Source organism: Rhagoletis zephyria, unplaced genomic scaffold, assembly GCF_001687245.7.
Source record: "Rhagoletis zephyria isolate East Lansing unplaced genomic scaffold, Rhagoletis_zephyria_1.1 Rzeph_scaffold_00865, whole genome shotgun sequence".
Lineage (NCBI taxonomy): Eukaryota > Metazoa > Arthropoda > Insecta > Diptera > Tephritidae > Rhagoletis > Rhagoletis zephyria.
Window position 1 is genome coordinate 107,703 of NW_016157949.1, and position 11,117 is coordinate 118,819.

At 32.0% G+C, this 11,117-nt stretch overlaps 1 non-coding gene across 1 annotated transcript; it reads left to right on the forward strand.

Annotated features, from left to right (window-relative positions):
• The first annotated feature begins 10,288 nt into the window (after positions 1–10,288).
• Positions 10,289–10,362, forward strand: TRNAI-AAU (transfer RNA isoleucine (anticodon AAU)). The gene has a single exon. It is a non-coding gene; the product is annotated as a tRNA-Ile (tRNA).
• The last annotated feature ends 755 nt before the right edge of the window (positions 10,363–11,117 follow it).

Sequence of the window (11,117 nt, forward strand, 5' to 3'; positions counted from 1 at the left end):
TATATATATATATATATATATATATATATATATATATATATATATAAATCCTCAATATAAAAGGATGAAAGCAATAAAAAAATACTTGTTTTATAAAGATGTTTGTGTATAAACAAGTATNTGATATCCATGCGTACATATACATATATATATATATATATAAATCCTCAATATAAAAGGATGAAAGTAATAAAAAAATACTTGTTTTATAAAGATGTGTGTGTATAAACAAGTATTTTTTTTATTGGTTTCATCCTTTTCTATTGAGGATTTATGCGGAAGTACTACGTAAGTATTAAGGTTGTTCATCAAAGAGGAGTTATACTTATCAAAAGCTTGAATTAATAGTAGTCGGCAACCTTGATAAATATCTCAGGCACAGTGAAGTTATTTTATATAGCTGGTATGCACCCCTCAAGAAAACGGTCAAGAAAAAAAATTAACATTATTTCATGTGCGTGTCCAAGGAATTTTGACAACTGATACTTCACCAGCCTGTTGCCTCGATCTTTTCTCAAGAAATGGTGGAACAGGCATATATTTCTGTTGTAAGCATGGGTTGCCTTGTGCTCTGTTTTCACAAAAAAAACTTTAGAAAACCGTAGTAGAAAGCGTAGCAAATTTCTTAAGAACAGCGTACTTTACGTCATTTTATATGGAGCGTTTGCTTTTCTTGAGAGCTGTATACTGACCTTTAAGAGAAAAAGGTAGTTTTTTTAATTTCTCGCGCCTTTTGTAAATTACATATGTAATTATTGTTTTGTAAATTTGTTCCACTTGTTTATTGTATTATTTCAGTATAATGGAAAGTATTTAACAAAATTTGATTTAAGGTTAGTAAATTTGGCTTATTGTGTGGGTTTTCATTTTAGGGTCCGAGTGGCACCCCTTATCCTGATCTCATAAACTACAAATTTCGCAAAACCCAGTTTTTATGTAACCCAACTGAACTAAAGCTTAACGCAGAAGACAAACTCAAATGAAAGCCACCCTAAAAAGATGTTCGACTACACTTGTGATTGCGACTACTTTCATAAAGTGTACTTTTTCATCATATCTGCGACATTTGCAGTGGGAGTTTAAAGTGTGATATATCGATGTTCCCGTATTGAGGAGCATTTTTATTGTTCCAGAGATCATAGACCTCAAGTTTTTATCACTTTAAACCAAACCCCTGATGTTCTATCACTGAAAATCACTTCACTTTTCCCAGCTAGTATTTCGATTCAAAGGCAATTCCNTTAAGAGAAAAAGGTAGTTTTTTTAATTTCTCGCGCCTTTTGTAAATTACATATGTAATTATTGTTTTGTAAATTTGTTCCACTTGTTTATTGTATTATTTCAGTATAATGGAAAGTATTTAACAAAATTTGATTTAAGGTTAGTAAATTTGGCTTATTGTGTGGGTTTTCATTTTAGGGTCCGAGTGGCACCCCTTATCCTGATCTCATAAACTACAAATTTCGCAAAACCCAGTTTTTATGTAACCCAACTGAACTAAAGCTTAACGCAGAAGACAAACTCAAATGAAAGCCACCCTAAAAAGATGTTCGACTACACTTGTGATTGCGACTACTTTCATAAAGTGTACTTTTTCATCATACCTGCGACATTTGCAGTGGGAGTTTAAAGTGTGATATATCGATGTTCCCGTATTGAGGAGGCATTTTTATTGTTTCAGAGATCATAGACCTCAAGTTTTTATCACTTTAAACCAAACCCCTGATGTTCTATCACTGAAAATCACTTCACTTTTCCCAGCTAGTATTTCGATTCAAAGGCAATTCCGTTTTTTTTTCGGTCGAACGAAGGGGTTTCGTTTCTACATTTCTTGTCATATCTTCGAAATTTACATTTGGGTCTCAAAGTAGGCTATAATGATGTTCTTGGAAATTTTCTTCATTTCCAAGTTCATTGTATAGCTCAAGTACCCAGTTGTAGTACTTACACATCTAAAGTACCACCATAATGGTAAATCAGTAAATTGCCGTTCACCGAAAACCATTCAACTTTAACTATTTCAATTATTGCAGTAGAACTATTTCACAGGGCAACACTGAAATGGTAAGGCAGTTTTTGTTAGATTGTTGGTGCAGATTCAGGGCCGGTTGCTCAAAGCTTGGTTGACACTAATCCCCGGTTAAACATTGTTATCGACGTTACCGACAGCGTGTTATATGCATGGAGTCGAAAACGTCGATAACGATGTTAACCGATGATTAGTGTCAACCAGGCTTTGAGCAACCGGCCCTAAGATTCCGTAAGTAAAAAGTTAATCAACATCGCAAAAAAATATAAAAAAAAGGTTTTTTCTTAACAGCGGTCGTCCCTCGGCAGGCAATGGCAAACCTCCGAGTGTATTTCTGCCGTGAAAAACAGCTTCTCATAAAAATACAATCGCCATTCGGAGTCGGCGTAAAACTGTAGGTCCCTCCGCTTTGTGTGACAACACCAAGGCGCATGCCACAAATCGGAGGAGAAGCTCGGCCAAAGACTGACATAAGTGTAAGCGCCAATCTATTATTATTATTATTATTATAAGTAAAAAGTTTCCATCAGCTCCAGATTTTCAGAAAAACGAGGTAAAGGTGTAAAAAATCGCGTTTTTGTAATATTTAAGAAGAAACTTAGTCACTTATAGTCATTTATTGAACAATAAAACATACTGGAAAATTGTGCTATTGAAAACAAAATTGTCAAAATCAGTTTTTGTTGTGATAATTATAATAATAATGACTACAAGTCACCTTAGGGGTCAGGTGCATGGATAGTATTTTCAGGCATTGTAGCCGAAAGTTCAAGCCTAAATTTAAGCCTTAGTGAAAGGTTCTATCACCTTTTATTTAATTGCGGTATATACTCCAACTTCGCCAAAATTAGTTTTTGCTGTTCAAAAAATACTGTAATTGACCATCAGATCAAAATGCCTCTTTTAAGCCTAAGTTAAGGGTTGTTTCTGTTGCTGGAGCTTCTCAAATATTGCAGGCCACGCAATTTTTTTACACTTTAAACTCGTTTTTCTCGAAATCTATATAAATTATATCAGAAACAGCTTTAGCATTTGACGCATCAAATTTTTCCATTTTTGTCGGCCTGTGTTTTTAAAAAATCTGTTTTTTTTCTGAAAGTATATAAGTACATAGGCGAAATATGCAAAAATAGGTCCGGCCAAAAAAAAACTCTTTTTTTTTTCAAAATTGCCTTGCCAAATTGCTTTAGACTTTTTTATTTGCTAGTAAGGTGGTACGGTCTAATGGACATACATACATGTGTTTGTTTTATGTTTGCAGTGAGTCAAAATCTCTGAAGTGTAGCAACATTTTCTCGACCGTCGGCTTTTTTTCGAAATAATATCTCAAGTTCTTATTAACGAAATGAATTTAACCTTTTAAACATGTGGTAACCCTCTTCAAACATATTTACTTAACAGATAAAGCAATACTAAGTCTCTTTCGATTGACTCCCGTAATGTAATGTTTTATTTAACTTTTTGATTAAAATAAATTAGAATTTTTAAAACAGGTGTCAACTCTCTTCAAAAATGTTTTAGAAATGGCCTTAAAGTTAAGGTTGACATTTTCCTTACAATTTTTGCATTCAACTTTATACAGGTGGCAACTATATTCAATAAACGCCCTTCTTAACCCGTTTAAATTATTTAATTTAAGTTATTAGCTTAATTAATTAGCTTGACAAATTAAAAATACATCATTTCGAAAAGGATAAAGGTCATTGCTTTATGTTTTATGTTTTCTCGTTTATAATCAATGAAAGAAAAATTTTCTAAGTCCAAAAAATTGGCGAAAATCCGATAAGGCCAAAATAGTACAAAATCTATTTATAAAGATCGAATCACTCGAATTCGTATGGAGTTTTGCTTCGCTTTAAACAGGCAAAATGTTGTAAAATAAGTTTTTTTCTCACATGTACAATTTTCAAATTGGGACTTAGCAACTTTTCGCTCGTAAGCTAGCGATATTTATGTACATTAAACTGATTCACAACATCGACTAATTTTTTTTAATAGCCCCCTCTTTAATACCTCGGGGGGGTGTCAAAAGATGCCTGTTAAAAGCTCAACCCTTAATATTAAATTTAAAAGATCGCGCGCGTTCCATTTTCCATATAAATTAATTAGAAAAAAACTGTTTTCAAGTTTGAAATTTGCTTTCTCGGCTATGTATTATCGCATTAAAAGATGCGATACACACTTTTGTAGGAAATTAGACGCTCTACAAAAAATGTCTGTTAGGACCGGGTTAAACATCGTTATCGACGGCTTCGACCCCATGCATGTAACAGGGAGACGGTAACGTCGATAACTATGTTTAACTGGAGATTAGTGCTAACTAGACATTGAGTAACCGGCCATATAATTTTTTGATTAACCTACTGTTAACGGTTATTCAAACTTAAAGTTAAATTGTATGTGATTATTACAGTTTTTTCTCCTATTTTAGGTAAAATAATTAAAGTTATCATTAAATATTGCATATATTTTTACAAAGAACCTTCAAATTTTCATTCCCAGCTAGACAAAGTTATTAAAATTATTTTTATGTAGTTGAGCTTGAGGTTCTACATGCTTATATGTTCAAAGTCGTCTTTTTTTGTAACTAACTATTGAGTAACTGAATAAACTAATAAAAAAATCACAACTAGATTCAAAAATACTTATTGTTTAATATTTATTAAGTCAGAAACTTTAGGCTATTCATATTCTTCTAAAGCAACAACAAAAAACGCTAAAATAGTCATTGTTCATAAGCTCTACGTGTTTTTAGATTAAAAATAAGACAAATAAAAATCACTGAAAAATTCAAAAATAGTAATATTTCAATAAATGTTTGTGAAATCCTTTGTTTGTACTACTTTTTTTCAACCAAAATTTTCTAATTTCTAAAGATTATTCAACTGGTTCATCTTATTTTGGCATTGCACTTTTGTTTAAGAATCTTTTTTTATACTTTACTGCGTTTTATCTGACTTTTTTGGATTTGAGTGGTACTCTTAGCGTAGTAAAGACACATTGCTTTTATTTAAAAAAGAGCAAAGCAAAATAAGCACAAAGTGCTTTAGATCAAAAGTAAAACAAATAAAAATCAGTGAAAAATTCACATTTGGTCTTATTTATTATTACTTTTTTTTAGTACTTAACTGCATTTTTCCGAATTTTTTCAGTTTTGAGTAGTGCTCTTCCCGCCTTAGTCTAATCCATAGAGTTGCCTACTGCCACTCGGGAGGCCCATGTTTAAATTTTTTTCGAATAGCGGTCACCCTCGGCAGATATAGTCATGTTATTTTGTTATGTTCCTGTGCATCCTCAAATAACCTCAATAAACATATTTATGGATTTCCTTAAACTGGATTTCCTCGTTAACTTCGAAGACTTTTATTCATAGGGCAAGATTTGTATGACATTAAAAAAAACGCGGTTTGTTCGATTAAAAAAATCCGGTTCATTCGATATACGAAAAATCAAGATTTCAAAAAACTGCCTATAGATATCCAAAAACCCGTTAGGAACCGGTTTGGAAAAAGCCAGTCAATCGCTCTAGTAAATATGTACACATATGGTGCAAAAAAGTACGTGAAAAATTAAAGTCGATATATTAATGCTCTCACCCCTTTCTGATCGAAAAAATATTGATTTTCAATAATTCTATACCATTTAAACGAAAAGTTGTTACTTGTTAACTTCAAAAACCTCAAAACTTTTACTGAGACATCAAGATTTGTGTGAAATTTACAAAATAACAAAAGCAATAGTACCCAACTGTTTATTTTACCATTTTTTTAATACTAAAGATTTTTTTTATGGGACCCTCCATTGTATTCTTTTATTGAAAGTCTTCTTAAGCGAAGCAGAGCTTTCCGGTCGAAAAATATTGGTTTTAAAGAATTCTATACAATTTCTACGAAAAACTGTTCTTTTTCTGTATAAAATACATGCAAAATTTTGAGCGCTTCGAGCGACCTCTAAATATTTTTTGATTTCGAAATATAAAAACCGGGGCGTGTTTTTTTCGGTATAAAAAATGCTAGAAATGAGAGCATTAAAATTCCGACTTTACTTTTTTTTGGACCACTCTAATGTATGTACATACATATGTACCAGGGTTGTTGCGAATATTCACATTCGAACCGCGGAAGTGCCGCATAAATTTTAACATTCGCATTCGCTTTCGCATTCACAATAATCAATGCGGAGCTTTTGCGAATGCGAATATGGTGCAAGTGCACTGATAAAACGTATATCTGACAAACAAAAAATATTTGCCAAAAATTGTTTGCCTGTGGGGATGCTACGTTAAGACCAGGACTGCCAACTTGGCTCAAACCGTGCCATTTTTGGCCCTATTTTACATCAAATGGCACTTAATTTTTCAATTTGGCACTTAGTGCCAAAATGGAAGTTTTCAAAAATAGTAATATTTCAATAAATGTTTGTGAAATCCTTTGTTTGTACTTCTTTTTTTCAACCAAAATTTTCTAATTTCTAAAGATTATTCAACTGGTTTATCTTATTTGGGCATTGCATTTTTGTTTTAGAAATGTGGTTCTTATTTTATTGGTAAATGGGAAGGATTAAAAAGGATGGCACCATTTTTGGTACTTTTATTTTTCTATTTGGCACATTTTGGCACTTTTTTATCCTCAATATGGCACTTTTTAGCTAAGGATAGTTGGCAGCCCTGGTTAAGACTGTCCCCTACGTCGACCTTCTTTCGTAATTTAAAGTCAAAGAGTAAGATAATACTAGATATTTCCAGCGGAAATGTTCAACGGCTGGCTATAAGGAGAGTCTACTATTTGCGCGTTAAAAGATTACCTTTAATTAGGTAAGAATTATGTAACTATCGAATATTATTTGTCAAAGGTCTGTTGAAAAAACTTAAAAAAGTTTAATTATTTTTTTCTCATAAAACTTATTATTCTTAAGTTCCGTGTTTCCTTTTATTAGTCTTTCAGCTCGAAAACAAAAACATTTATTTTAATTTTGTGTACATTGTCAAAATTAGCACGCATCGAAATAAAGATGAAATTATATGTAAATAAGTCGACAGCCAAGTTCACAAATTAAATAAGAATTAATTCAATGTGAATTTTATATCTATTGAGGAGTGGGACTTGGCATGTAAATAATATATCGTTAGTATAGTATGGAAAGGGCTTAACTCACATCGTCGCTGAAATACATAAAGCCGTAACTAACTAAAAATCCAAAATTAACTTTTTGATTGATTATGATGCATTTCATCGAATCATAAGTCCCTACATCGTTTTAGGCAATACAAAAATTTAGTTAGTTGTGGTTTTTTGCATTTCAGCGACTATAGTATTAACGATACATATCAGGGACCGTAAATAGCAGTTATTTTTTCACAACAGTTAAACTTGGCCAGATATTTTTTAAGTTCTAAACAAATTTGGTACCAAATAAAAGAGGACTTAAATAGCTTTTAAACAGAAATAACTATCGAAGGCTACCACTTCTATTTATATTTCTTTTTAATAATTTAATACAAAAGAAATGCTACCTGACCCAAGGTTTGTTCTAATTAAAAAACATTTTTTATTTAAATATTTTTGAATAGCTGGCTTTCTGTTGGCTTTCCTTGTTTAAATATTTCAGTTTTAAAGCTATTTTAGTCCTCTTTCAGTTGATACCAAACTTGTTAAATTTGTATAAGCGGTTTGCTTATTATTAGGAAAGGACTTTTATTTTCGACTTAAAAATATCTGGCCAAGTTTAGCTGTTGAAAAAAGTAACTTTTATTTACGGTCCCTGATACATATGTATGTTGAAAACTTGCGTTCATTCGCCTCAAAAAATATATCAAAACACATTGAGCGCATGGAACGGAACAACAAAATGGATTTGAGGGCTTATGGTACCGACAGCGGTGAGTAATTAATTGTGAGTACCTGCAACAAGGAAAGGCCGAGCTCATCTAACCAATAAAAGAAACTAATTACAAGGTATTCATTACAGGCGAACCTTTCCAAGAAAACACCCAGGAACTAAGCAAATCTGAGACCCTTATCGTCCGTGATTCCATAATTCAAATTATTATAAGAAACGGGGTACCTTTTAATAAAATAACAAGATTTAATTTCAAAACAGAATTTTTTTCGAAGTTTTCATTCCTAGAAAATAATTTATTTGCCATATCCACATATTCCCAACCTCGCTATATGCGCACATTTTTCAAACCAGTCACAGAAGACAGGGTTGAAAATGAATTACAAAAACTAAAATCGAAAACCGTTCTCCAAATTCTGAAACAACCAAAAGAATTGGTGCTCCAAATTGGAACATAACGGTGTTTAAACAGCAATCTTGCTAGGTGATGCTAGATTGAAGATGAAAGTCAGGAGGATACATCCGACATTTGCAGCCCCGATGCAATTCCCAAAAAGGAATTGTTGCACCGCAATAAAAAAAAGAAATATAACTGAAAGTCCTCTCAACTGGTGCAGCGTCAATCGAAAAGAATCTACAATTTTGTTAAGTTTCAAGTTGTTCAAGTTTGTCGCCTCAGTTATTTAGTGAAAAAACATTATTAAAAATTAATAACTTTTGCATTTCTAATTACCTAAATGCCCTAATGTACTCACCAAAATTATTTCTTAAAAATATTTGACATCCGCATTCTCATTCGCATCCGCGGATGTTAGCTTTTAAACAAAAAAAATCCTTGTCCGAGGACTTGAACCTCAGTATTGGCACTCCAGTACTTTGCTCTGTCGACCAGCGCGACTGTTCGAGCGCTGTGAGGTATGATGCTACTAGGATTTCTACTGATGCATATTCAAACAATTCACATCCCGTATAACACCGCCATTTTAAAAATACCAGTCCTTAACATTGAAAAGGGATAAAACTTGAATTAGTTGGGCTGAAATTGGTAGCGCTTTAGTTCACAACAGTGATGGAAAAGTAGGCACAATAGCGCCATTTTTGGCACTTTCATTTACAGAGGTACTTTTGGCACAATCATAAAATGCAGAAATTTAAAATAAAAGGCCACTATACAACAAAAAATCACATACCACATTATATGTACATAGTTTAAAAAAATACAAAAAGTGAAAATAAAAGCACTAAAAATTAAAATAAGGGCCATTAGACATATTTACAAACCGCTGAATTCTATTGTGAATACGCAGTACGAAAAGTAAGTTTTCGCAACAACAAGCTTTTAATTCAGAATTTTTGGAAAGATTCTAAGTTTGCATTTTTAAAGTCCATTAGCCCGATGATTTTTGATACATACATACATGTTCATCCATTAAAAAAATTTTCGAACACACTTTATATGGAAATAAATGCATGAAATTGAAAACTTGGAATCACCTTAAAAAATCCTGAACTCCAAAGTTTGTTGTTGGGAAAACCTGCTGAATTTTTATAATTTTTGTGCAGTTTGGAATGAAGATTTTTGTACATATATTGTGTTTATTAAATTATGAATTAAACTTTTATATAAAATTATTCGAAAAATAATCAATGAACAAAATAGGCGAAACTGGTCAAAGTGTCTCACTGCCATTATTTCGCCTATAGGTATGTGTGTAAAAATGTCATAATACCTACAAATATTGCGTTGTCTTTCCCCTCCGTAATTGGAATTCTTGTAATTTTACTATGAATTTATGTATATGTCTAAGGAATCCTTCATAAAAGTGATTCGCTGTAATAATTTAGCTAATTAATAATTATTATATTACTTCAGTGTATTTTAAAAATATTATTTTTAAAAATATATTGTTCTTAAAACGCCTTAAAAAATCCAATTTTGTGGCACTTTCATCTTGTTTTCGACACTATTTTTGAAGATCATTTGGCTCATTTTGAAATTCCATCCCTGGTTCACAACGAATGTATGTACATATGTATGTTTGCCCATAATTGAATTTGAAGTTTATTTATAGCGCGAAAATAAAAATATTACTAGTCGCATATATTCACTTATGAACTTTTAACTATACATACATACATACATACGTGCATTCAAACATAGCTAGATATCTCGATGTGTATATATGTAAGTACGTATCAACATAGTTCGCCAATATAAGCCAATTGAGCGCCGCCGNAGTTTATTTATAGCGCGAAAATAAAAATATTACTAGTCGCATATATTCACATAAGAACTTTTAACTATACATACATACATACATACGTGCATTCAAACATAGCTAGATATCTCGATGTGTATATATGTAAGTACGTATCAACATAGTTCCCCAATATAAGCCAATTGAGCGCCGCCGGCTAACTGGCCCATTAGCTCAGTTGGTTAGAGCGTCGTGCTAATAACGCGAAGGTCGCGGGTTCGATCCCCTCATGGGCCACATTCGGTTCTTTTATACTTTTTAAATACTTTATTAACTTTATTTATTTATATTCAACAATTTTATTGAGCTTGAGGCTGTTTTTAATGAAAAGTTTTGTGGAAAAATAATCTTATTTCTTAAATTTAAAGCGCTGCTTTACACTTTTATTTGAATATCATTTATAATTGGATTGCAATTAGTGATGGAATTTTGTATGAGCGCATATCTACATCTTCTCACTTTCATTAAAGGAACTCCATTGGGACGAATGAATAGATGATAGTGAAAATGAAGGGGGGTTGGCAGGCGTTTTTGCCTTGCTGGTCCTTTTGCCGTTTGCATGACTGCATGTAAATATGTATGTTAGGGTGCTCATCGAAAATGCTTTTTTTTGGAAATTTCAACCCTACCCCCTAATTTTATTCGTTTTTGTGAGAAATATTATTGTCTATTTTTATAGATTTTTTAATGGTCATTTAGAGGTCGCGACTTGTCGATTTAGCTCAGAAAAAAGGATTTTGTAGATTTACCAGTTTTTGAATGACTATTTTTGATTCGATTTCAAAGATCTAATATGATAGGAAAAGAGGATATATAGGCCTTTAAAATAGCATATAATAATCTATTGTCGGACTAGGCTTGTTGGGATTTTTTATCGGGTAAATTAAAAAAAGACCCATATTTATCTTAATTTTTTAAATTTTGGTCAACGATAATTCCTACAATTTCAAAATATGGAGTTCTATCTAAAATTAAATCTAATTTCAAATAAA